Genomic DNA, 11,632 nt, shown 5'->3' with positions numbered 1-11,632 from the left:
CTTTTCTTTCAGACCTCACATCTTCAGGTCTGGCCACAGAAAATCTCTGGTGGTAGAGCACGGATGTGATGCTTTCAGAATCCTGGGTTCTTAAACATACCCCAGCACTCCGTTTCGTGAAAGGGAAGAGTCTCGTGGCCCCAGTCACTCTGGGGCTAGGGTCCCTGTGTGTTGGGGTGGCCTAGTACAGTTGTCCCGAGCTGGGGTCTCACACAGCTGGCTTTGATGCCCACCCCGCCCCTTGGGTGCCACATTTCCATCCCTTGTCACCCTGTGGCTCGGTATACTGATCTGCAAAATGGGGATTATGGTTACATCTTTTTCGTGGTGTTACTGTGACAATTAAGTGAAACGAGGCACAGCACCTAACCCAGAGGGAGCATTTGATGAATGTTGACGTTTTTTTTTCTTTCAGTTTTATTGAGATATAATTGACCCCCAGCACTGTTAAATGTGTACAACATAATAGCTCGACTGACATATATTGTGAAATGATCACAATAAATTTAGTTAATGCCCAGCATCTTGTATAGATACAAAAAAAAAAAAAAGAAAAAATATTTTGGGGATGCCTGGGTGGCTCAGTTGGTTAAGCATCGACTATTGGTGTCGGCTCAGGTCATGATCTCAGGGTCCTGGGATGGAGCCCTGCATGGGGCTTCGTGCTCAGCAGGGAGTCTGCTTGTCCCTCTCCCTCTGCCCCTCCCCCTGCTCACTCTCTGTCTCTCTCTTATAAAGAAATCTTTAAGATTTTTTTATTATTATTATTTTTAATGTATTTGACAGACAGAGATCACAAGTAGGCAGAGAGGCAGGCAGAGAGAGAGGAGGAAGCAGACTCCCCACTGAGCAGAGAGCCCTATGCGGGCTCGATCCCAGGATCCCGAGACCATGTCCTGAGCCGAAGGCAGAGGCTTTAACCCACTGAGCCACCCAGGCGCCCCAAGAAATCTTTTAAAAAAACGTTTTTTTCCTTGTGACAAGAACTTCTAGGACCTACTCTCTTAGCACCTTTCAAATACACCATACAATAGTGTTAACTACAGTTATCATATGCGTTTTGACATTCTTCTTATTAGATTTATTACTATTTTTAGAAACAGCTCTGAATGGGAGTTCATGGGGGATAGCCCCGTGGCGTGGTCTGTACCAGCTCTGAGCACCAGAAGTAGAGCCGTGCGTCATTCTAAACCGTCTAGTAGTCATGTTAAAAAAAGGCAAAGCTGAAGTGGTAAAATTAACTTTCATAATATATTTTATTGAACCCAATATATCTAAAATATTATCATTTTGATGTGTAAACAGTAAAACAGACGACTCAGTGATATATTAGGTATTGTTTTCATATTAAATCTTTTTTCCTTGTTTTCATATTAAATCCTTGTTCCTGTTTTCCTATTAAATCTTTGAATAAGTGTGTATTTCACACAGTTTTTTTTTTTTTTAGATTTTATTTATTTATTTGACAGAGAGAGACACAGCTAAGAGAAGGAACACAAGCAGCAGGGGAGTGGGAGAAGCAGGCTTCCCACTGAGCAGGGAGCCCGATGCGGGGCTCGACCCCAGGACCCTGGGACCATGACCCAAGCTGAAGGCAAATGCTTAACCAACTGAGCCACCCAGTCCCCCAACACACAGTGAGTGCATCCTGATGCAGACTTAGGCACAGTTAAACACCCAGGAGTTACCATGCGGCCAACGGGACCACACTGGACAGCACTGTGTGTCTCCTAGCTCCCCATGTCCTGATTGCCCAGTTCAGGCAACCAGCTATGACACCCCCTTCACTGAGCTCTTTTCCTTCCCTGCCCCAGTCCCCACTTCCCTATTGACATTTCCTGGCCATTTCCTCCCCCCAATAAACCATGTGCCCTTGAAGACTTGTTCCAGGGTCTGCTTCTGCGAGAATGTGGCCCCGAACAGGGGGTTGGGGGGGCGGCTCTTTTATCCTCCCGCTGCTTCAGGGAAGCCGGGAAGAAAAGTCTCTTTTTCTTTAGAAGGAGTGCTGGGGTGCACAGAGGGCCTGAGGGTTGATGACTGTCCCGTAGCAGGCTTGTGACCCAACCACGTGCAGAAGGTAAGTGTTCTCTCTTCCTGCTTGCACCTACACTGGACAAAATATTTTCTAAACCAGGAGAACAGTGTTTGTTTGCTGCCTGTGCCCCACGAAGGTAGCTTGCCCTGTAGACAGTCCTGCCTGGCTGGCAGTGAGATCCCAATGGAAGCTGTGGACACAGCCCGAGACATCCGTGAGGGCCAGTGGCAGCTGGAGGGGACTTGGGCTCCCTCGAAGGGCATGATGGTAAGATTGCCCTTGGGTCCCCTAACCTCATATATCCAGCAAGGGTAGCAGACAAGATCTCCTGGAACGGAGGGTGGGGGAGTGTGGGGGGGGGGGGGGGGGGAGGCAGGGAAGGAAGGAAAAAAAAAAAAATCTCCCATCTGTTGAGTATTAACCTCTGAACCATTTAACCAAACATTGGCTTCTTCTGTCATTTGATAAGGTGTATCCAGCGAAGGGAGATGAGAAAATTGGGGGGTTATTCTTTTAAATGACATCAGCAGGGAGTTTGTTCCTGCCACAGAGCTTGGAGGGTCCCGCCTGAGCCATCACATCACCACCAGCACACTCAAGGACAGATCTGAGTGCTTTCCTCTGCCTGGGCGTTCAGGCATTTGCAGGGATATTTAAAAAAAAAGAAAAAGAAAAAAAGGAAGAGAAAAGAAAGAGCAAGAGGGATTTGAAAATAAAGCCCATGCACGGCAGGCTGTCTGCCCTGGGCCAGTGCTGCAGGAAGGGTGATTATGGAGGAAGGAATGGTTTGTGTCACCGTCACATGGAAATGTCCGACGGCTTTTCTGAAGAGACAACACCTCTTAGTCTTCCAGAGACTCTGTGTGCAGACTTCCGGAGCTGTCGGGGACCTCCGAGGCCATCTTGCCCGTCCCGGCCCCCTTGAGTGGAGTTTCTTGGTGGGATGGGCCAATAAGCAGTCTAGACAGATAGGGACCTCCAGGGCTGGCCAGCTGGCTTCTGCTGGCAGATCTGACCTGTTGAGAGGACATTGGGTCCTGGACTGAAGCCGGGGAGCCCAGGCTTTGGCTGCTGTCTCTGGTCCAGCTCTCCCTCTCCTGACCTCCAACTGATGGGAGCAGGTCATCTCCCCAGGCCACACCCAGGCCTCCTGGGAGGTGAACTGTCCTGGAGGGAGTCAGGAATCTGTTATAAGTGCCTTGTATGACCCTGAACTAGCTCCTTCTCTGTGGGCCTCAGTTTCTCTGTGGGTCAAAGGAGCTGGATGAGGTGGTCTCCACCATCTTGTCTCCGCTGCTTGGCAGGTTTGTTCATAGCCTTCCTTCAATGGGGAGGAAGCTGCGCTCTCTGCTTCTGCCGGGTGGCCAGAAGCTGGGTGTCGGAAGTCTTTTCTGCCCTCTTTTCTCGACCTGTCTCCCTGAAGCTTTACTCTGTTTCTCAGGCCCTCCCTCCCCAGTTGCCAGAACTGACAGGGTCTCACTTTTCACCTGTCTCCTCCCCCGGACTCACTAGTCTTGTATGTCCTACGTCACTTCTCTGGGGGAAGAGAAGGGCAATCTGCTCTTCCTAAGCCCTGACGAGCCCCAGGCTCCGGGCTGGGCTCTTTCATACACGTTAGCTCATTTAACCTTCCCAGCCCTTCAGAGACAAGGATGAGTCTCACTTCAGGGGAAACTGAGGCTCAGAAAAACCATGGCTTGGCTAAACTCCCACACTAGGAAGAGGTAAGCCAGGACTCAGACCAGATCAGTTTGATTCTAAAGGCCAGATTCTTTCCGCTGCATCATAGAACACCTTCCCTGTGTCACTTAGCCTTCTGGAGTCTTCCTGGGTGAGGCTCCAGGCTCCCTCAGGGCAGAATGGTAGAACAGGCCAGGCCTGGAATCTTCCTCCAAAGACCTACCTCCTCACAGACAGGGGAAGAGGGAGCTAAGTAATAAGTCTCCGAAACTGGTCGGGACATGAAAATAATTAACTTGAGCCCAGGGTTCCCCTGTGTGTGACCTCATGCCAGTTCCATTTTCCACCTCAGGCCATGCCCAGTTTCACCCACCAACCTGGCTCCCTAGAGTTGACTTCTGTGAGTCCCACACAGCAGCCCAAAGGGGCATAAGGCAAGGTGCCATCACTTCCCACACAGTATAGCTGTGTGACCTTGGGTTAAGTCGCTCCAACTCTTAGAACTTGGTTTCCTCATCTGCATAATGGCCATAATCACCCACCCGCCTTAACAGACAGTGACCGTGAAGGGACTTCATTGGCTCTGATGTAAAAAAAGCTCTTTTCCCTCCTCTGTCATAGTGCCTATCCAGAGGGTCACTGGTAATGCAGGCCTGGAGGACATTTGTTGGATGCATACGAGTCACGAACCTTCGGACAGCCCTTTAAAGTTTACCAAATGCCCCTACACTCTAGAGTCGTCACTTCTCCCAACAGACCTTTCAGAAGGCAGGGCTGCCCTTACTCTTGGTCTTAGTTTACAGTCAAGGAAACTGAGGCCCATCTTTTATGGCTCCCAGTGGGCCAAGGGGTTGGGGCGCTTTCCGCTGACAGCTCTCTGTCTTCTTGTCATTTGGAGAGAGCAGGCCTGGAAGGGCAGCTCCGCCGCCAGCTGCGGCCCAGATGTGGAGGCCTGGCCGGCCACAAAGGAGGTGGGTGGGTGGGAACATCCTGCCATTTCCTCCCTCGAAGACAAATGGCTCAGGGGCCACTGGAGGCTCTGGAGGTTGTGGCTGGATTAGGAGGCTCCCCAGAGCCTCAGTGAGGCGGGAGCCATGCTCGTCCTGAAAACAGCTCCTCTGTGTGAGGTGGCCACTGGGAGGATGTGGTCCGAGGTCCGTAAGCGGCCTCCCCTCTCCTCAGAGCATGACTCTCTAAATAAGTCTGTTAAGGCCTTCAGTCCTGAAGGCCCTCCTGCTGGTTTCAGTTGGTTTTGGCGGGGCGGGGGGGGGTACGGACAGCATTTTGAACTCTTTCTGATGGCTGTGGAGTGAACAGACACACATTCACACACAGAGAACCCATACACATGGTGTATACACTCATGCACCCGTACACACGTACACACACACACCATGCTTGTGTGCGCACACGCGCGTTCATCCACACCTCCCAAGACCAGAAGTGAGCTCCCTGGAGCCCTCGGAGCTCCCTTAAGCCCCTCAGGGGAGGAGGGAAGGAAGCCGGGTGTCATATATCATTTCTCTCCAAACAGGCGGTGTCCTCTCTGCCCAAAGTGGGGGTGGGGATGGTCGGCAACCAGGAACGGGTCTCGGGAAAGAGCCCCTCTGACCCATATTTCACAGACACCCCAGACAGAGCCTGCTGTCAGGAGCGCTGTCTAATTTCCTCCCCTGACTGCCGGCCCAGATCCCCCCAACAAAGAGGGGCATTGTGTCCTCCTCACTGCCCCTGGCATCTGCTCCACAGAGATCCGTCAGGGGACGCGCAGAGGGGATTTGGGGGATGAAGGCGCTGTATCCCCCAGAAGGGCCACAAATTCTTGAGCAGAAAGAGCTTGGTCTGGGCCGAGGGGTCCAGCCTCCCAGCAGTCCTCTGGGCCCCCCTCCTCCACGCCCTGGAAGAGTTTCTCCTCAGGTCTTTCAGGGAAGAGGTGGGTGAGGAAAACATTTACAGGGTAGTGGCTGCTGACCAGAAAGCATTTGAAGGGGGCTGGGTCTCCCCACCCTCTCTCGGAAGAAACGCAGCCTTTAGCCCTTGGTCTCCCCTTCTGGGGGGGACTTGCCGGCCTGTGGGGGCAGCCTTCAGGGAAGTAGTACTTGGTTTTTGCTGCTCGACATCTTTCGCAGGTTGGGCATTCTGGGAAGGGCATGGGGGTCCCGGGAGGAAATGCTGAGCTTGGACAGAACCAAGGGAGAGTAGCTGGCGAGGGGGAGGCTCTGGGACCAAGAGCCATTGAAAGACTTCCAAGAATGCGGGCCAGCCCTGCTCTGGGTGTCCACTTTCTGATTCCCTCCTGGGGACACCTACCGAGAGGCTGCTCCTCTCCAGGTGCCAGGCCACTGGGTCAAGTCCTCAGGATGGCCTCCCGTGGGGACTGTATGTGTATTGGCTGGGGGTGGGGGGGGCGGTGCTTCAATAGCTGAATCACGAGCACAGGGTGCACTTGGATGGTGGGGGAAAATGTTTGCAGTCACAGCGTGGAAGTGGACAGGGCTTTGCACTGGGTCAGCAAATCCAAGGCGAACATGGAGCCGGCATCCTCCACGCCCTTGACCTCCATCACTATCCCCTGGGTCTTCTCAGCAGGGCTTCTTATCTGGACAGCTTCGTGCTTTGAAAACATTTTGTCCCAAGTGTCTGTTCATCTTTTGAACTCAAGGCAGAGCAGGCTCTTAGAATGCTCAGGAAATTGGCCCCCAGAGGGTAAATGGCTTGCTTAAAGTCACACGGCAAACAAGTAGGAATGCAGAGCAGAGCCCAAGACACAGGCCTCCTTCTCTTTATTTTGTACTTTGTTGTCACTGGGTTGCAGCCTTCCTGTAGAAGAAGAAAACTCTGTCTAGAACATAGTGTGTGTGTGTGTGTGTGTGCGTGTGAGAGAGAGAGAGAGAGAGAAGAGACAGAGAGAGTGGGGGACAGAACAGACAGACAAGAGACAGAGGGGTTTCTCTGAACCAGGCCCTGTGCTAGGTTCTCTGTAGACCGGACCCCATTGTCCTGGGGACAGGCTGCCTCTATCTCCACTCACCATGCCCAGGACTTCGCACATAACTGGCACTCAAGAAATGTTTTCATGGAATGAATGAATGAATGAATGAATGAAGTCAACCCTCCCATCAACCGGTGAGCAAAACACCATCTCTATAGAAGCACTTTTCAGCAGATGTTTTCAAGCACAAGTTCTGCAAGTCCCTGGGATGAGAAAATGAGGTTCAGAGAAGTGAAGTCACTTCATGAAAGTCACACAGCCAGGCAGTAGCAGAGCCTGTGTGGGAGCTGAATTCAGTGTGCTAGTCTTTACAGCCCGTGGTGGGGGGGGGGAGGGGGTGCAGAGGAGGGAAGGGGGTTGGAGGAAGGGATTCCTCCTCCAGCAATGCAGAGGGCAGGAAAGGAAAGCAATGTGAAAGGAGCAAGGTCCCAGAGGCAGGCGGCCCGCTCTGCTCTCTAGCCAGGTGTGCTGGGTGCTTTAGACAGGATTTGTGTTCCTGGAAAACCGGTTTTAAATCACTTTTAAAAACACAAATAAACCCATCCTTTTCAGCCACCGGGGAAGCCTGCAGCTTGACGGAAGTCTCCAGCACGTTTTCTTTTACACCACAAGGGACTCTGTAGAGACTGGGGAGTTTGCCCTCCTGGATTTTCTCAAAGCGTGGTCAGTCTGCAGGATGGTAGAGAAATCCCACCGTGGGGCTCTGGCCCAGATGAGCACAGCTCTTCAGGGGGGCCTGCAGACCCAGCTGAGCCTGCTGCCTTCCCAATAATGCTGGAGTTAAGCCCAGCCATGGGCCCCAGCTCCGGGGACAGGCTGGAGTCCTGAGCCAGCAGCTCCGGTTAGGAAATTAATAAAGAAAGAGAAGCTCTTGCAGCCAGGCCCACGGTGAGAGACGAGTTAGGTCATGTCTCTTTCTGTTCAATCGGATATTAGTCCCGACCCTGATGTCACCTTCAAGCTATTAAACATCACCCTCAGAAATTCAGCGTGAATTGCTCAAGGCTCTTATCAGGCGTGCCTCTGAGCTTGCTGTCATCAGGGGCCAGGCCGTGATCCTGCTTTTGTGCCAACTGCAGGTCAAAGGGGAGATGTTCCTTTAGAATTCAGGCAAGACTCGGGCTGGGTGTGGGGGAGTGAGTGACAGAGAATCTTGGTCCTTTGGCCAGAATCAGAGATCATTTCCTTGGGCCACAAAAACAGGGTGGGTGGCCAGTGTCTCTCTTTCGGCGTGGCATGGCGGACCTGGTGGACTCAAGAGACCTGGATGGCATGAAGCCAGCCAGCCTAACCAGCTTCTGGACCACAGCCTCCCCTACGTCGTGGGCTGTGTGGCCAGCAATGGGCACTTGCAAGCTGGGAAGCTAGGCGATGCCCATAGGTTAGCAATTCCCTCTTCCATCCATCCGTCTATGGCTCCGTGCACATGGATGGACATCCAGTGCAATAATTATTTTTTGAGCACTTACTGTGTACCGGGCATCATGCTAACATCTGGAAGGAAAACAGTCAGGGAAACACAACCCCCTTTCCCTCCTCTGGCTTGGAGATCAGACCACAAATGAACACGCAAACAACAAAGACAAGAATTATAAATTATGGCACTAGCCGTCAAGAAAGAAACACAGGTGGGAAGACAGAGATCAAAGGGTAGGAGTGGCCTAGGGAGGATGTGGCAGTAGAGAAGGGTGTCAAGATATTTTTGAAGGTGTCTGTTCAGGTTTTACAGTGAAGGGGACTGAAAGGGTACAACCAGGAAGAGAAGGAACATGGTGAGAGCCCAGAGCCGTGGTGGCCAAGAGCTGATGTGATTGGCGATTGCTGTGCTGGTAACTATAAGAGATTAGCTGGTGGAGAATATATAGCTTTCAAGGCAAGGAAAGAAAGCCACCCACCCCAAGCTCTCCTGGTCACTGGAACTAGGGTGCTTTGGGGTTACAGATAGGAATGCGTGGATCCTTGCCTGACACCCATTCTTTCCTTAGACTAGAGTCACTATCAGAAATGCATGCATTCTTCGCAGGGCCCCAGCCCAGGCAGGTAGATTTCTGAAGCCCTGAGCCTCACTGAAGCCCTTTTACTGGGAAATGGATCCCCTATTCGCTTTGCTTCCTCTCTGCCTCTCTCTGAAGGGCAGTCGCACACTTGCTTGTCCTTGATGTCCTCTCAAGGATGGAGAAACCCATTACTGAAAAGTTACTATATGGGAATTCTTGGCTGTTTGGATTCCTACCAAGCCCCCCTTTGTGTCACTGTCACTGGTTCACATCGGGGAGTCGTCAGTGGGTGGTCTTGCTTCTCTCGTACAGCTTGGCACCCGAGATGAGGCAGAGGATTCTCACTCATTTGAGGAGCGGTCTGTTCTAGCTACCGTTCACTGGTCAACCAGATGCTGGTGCTGCAGCATGGGCGGAGCGCAGGGACTGCTCCAGAGAAACCAGAAAACATCTGATGGACGTGCGTGTGCACCTCTCGTTTCTCCATGAGACTCCCCACAACAGAGTTCTTAACTGTGTTTATTGGGGGAATTTATTTTCTCACATTGAAAGAGACTTTTTTTTTCTATTGGTTTTAGAAATTAATGTTGCTGCTTGATGTTGAAAATTAGTTGGGTCATATTCGTACATTAAAATGTGCTCTGTGTTCCTTTCCAGGAGTCCCTTCAAGTGCTCCTAGATGCCTAAGTCCTTGGAAAGGGAATGAACCAGGAATGTAGGAGAGAAATCACATGGGGGGCCCATGTGTGTATGCAGAAGGGTGAGTGGTTTGGTGTTGCTGGAGCACAGAATTGTGTGGCCGGGGTGGTGAGACAAAGTGGTAGAGGTAGGCAGGGGCGAGGGCAGGGGAATTTTGGAATCCGGCGAAGAGTTTTGAACTTTATTTTGTAGATGATGGGATGCCATTGACCAATTTTAAATCTGGGGTGATCAAAGTTGGATTTTGTGTGTGTGTGTGTGTATGTGACTGTTCTAGGGGATGGACTTTGCGGAGTCTCAGATCAGAAGGAAGGAGAGCTCCTGGAGGGTTTCATTCAAGTGAAAGATGTTGACAGTCTGGACAAAGACAATGGCGTTGGAGAGACAAAGATCACAGTGGGAATGAGGAGAACCTGCACAGGAAGTGAAATGAGCAAGACTTGGTAATTGATTGGCTCTGCGCTGCAAAGCAGTATCAACAATGTGTCCTCAGTCTCCAGGATGCATGAATGGGTAGGTTGTGGTGTCGCCAGCTAATATAGAGAATTCAGAATACAGAATATGAGGTTTAGAATCTCGGGGTAATGGAGATTTTCTCTTAAATATTTTGAGTTTGAGATGCCTGTAGTCACCCAGGTGGTAGGAGCAGTAGGGAGCGGAATATGAAAACTTAAGCTCCCAGGTCCTGGGTGGGGAGCTTTGGGCTGGGGTCAGAATGCCTAGATTGAAATCCCAGCTTTATCACTGGTGGTCAGTGTTCACACAGTGGTGCAACAGTAACAAATGATCCCCACATAACGGCTTACGGCAAACTTCTCTGTCCTCAACTGATATACATGAAGGTTGTGGGTTTGGTTTTGGCTTCGTTCTACACTTTCTTATTCCGGATCGCAGGCTCATGGTGGAATCCTCATCCCAGCCTTGTGCAGAGGGAAAAGCGCCATGGCAGAGACATGAGGACTCTAAATCTTTCGCTAGCTGGGTCGCTCAGCTCTTCTATTCACATTCTATTGGCCAAAGCCAAGCACACGGACAAGCCTGGGGTCAATGAAGTGGGGAAGTACACTCCTCCCATGGGAGATACAGCATATGGCAATGATCAGGGAGCCATATTGCCCCAGTGGGGAAGGGAGGAAGTTGTTGGGCCAAATCGTATGCTCTACCACAACCACTAAACAGCTGTAAAACCTCGGTGGTTTACTCAACTTTTCCCTGCCTTGGTCACCTCATCAGTAAAACAGGAATTCTGGTACTCACTCTTGGGATTGTTATGTAAAGCACTTAGAATAGTGCCCAACACAGTACAGAGTAAACAGTATATGAATGTAGGTGGATGGAAGGGACGAGGGGAGGAGGAGTTCTCTCTCCATGGGTACAGCGTTTCAGTTTGGGAAGATGAAAAAGTTCTGGAAAGGGATAGTGACCACAGTTGTACAACAGTGGGACAGTACTTAACGACACAGAACTGTATGCTTAAAAATGGTTAAAATTCTACGTTATGCATATTTTACCCCAATAAAAAACATGTAGGTAGATGGAATCATCTGGGCAGAGCGTGAAGAGTAGGGAAGGCAGTAGGAAGAAGGCAGAAATTCGGGAACTAGCAGTGGGGGCAAAAGCATGGGAGACAGAGAAGGAATATTTTGGATAGACAAGGAAAAAAAGCAGGAGAGGCCGATATCCTCTGAAGCCAGGGGAGTAGAGTTAAGAAGGAGTGTTGGAATGCTCGAGGGTGTCTGTTTTGCTTGTCTTTGAACCTGAACCTTCTCTTCAGCACCTTGATTTTGTGGGTCTGCTTTCCTCTGCCAGCTCCTGATGATGTCATTTCTGGTCAGTGCCCACGCTGTGCCCCGACTGCCTCAAGGCCGAATCCTGGCCTGGTCTCCTCTCTGGGCTCCCTCCCTCCCCACTCTGTAGCCAGTTCTCTTTTGTCTGTGGCTAACATCTTGGTGAGACCAATCTTTTTAAAGTAAAAAGACATAGGATTGAGGACATTTCTTCTTTTTTATTTTTTATTACTATTTGTGGGTACTGTTCTATTCTGAGACCACAAAACCTCCAAATTCTGAACTTTAAAATTAGGCGGGGACGGGGGGCACCTGGGTCACTCAGTCTATTGAGCATCTGATTTTTTATTTTGGCTCAGGTCATGATCCCAGGGTCATGAGATCGAGCCCCGCGTCAAGTTCTGTGCTCGGTGTGGGAGTCTGTTTGAGATTCTCTCTCTCC

At 50.8% G+C, this 11,632-nt stretch overlaps 1 long non-coding RNA gene across 1 annotated transcript; it reads left to right on the top strand.

The window, feature by feature from the left end:
• Positions 1-9,101: 9,101 nt before the first annotated feature.
• On the top strand, positions 9,102-11,477 carry LOC116862031. The gene is made up of 4 exons (XR_004381582.1): positions 9,102-9,164; positions 9,362-9,464; positions 10,298-10,652; positions 11,213-11,477. It is a non-coding gene; the product is annotated as an uncharacterized LOC116862031 (long non-coding RNA).
• Positions 11,478-11,632: the final 155 nt, after the last annotated feature.

The sequence above is a fragment of the Lontra canadensis genome, unplaced genomic scaffold, assembly GCF_010015895.1.
Source record: "Lontra canadensis isolate GAN:19392208 unplaced genomic scaffold, GSC_riverotter_1.0 scaffold218, whole genome shotgun sequence".
NCBI classification, from domain to species: Eukaryota; Metazoa; Chordata; class Mammalia; order Carnivora; family Mustelidae; genus Lontra; species Lontra canadensis.
Note: the sequence above shows the minus strand (reverse complement) of the source record. Positions and strands in the feature narration are given on the sequence as shown.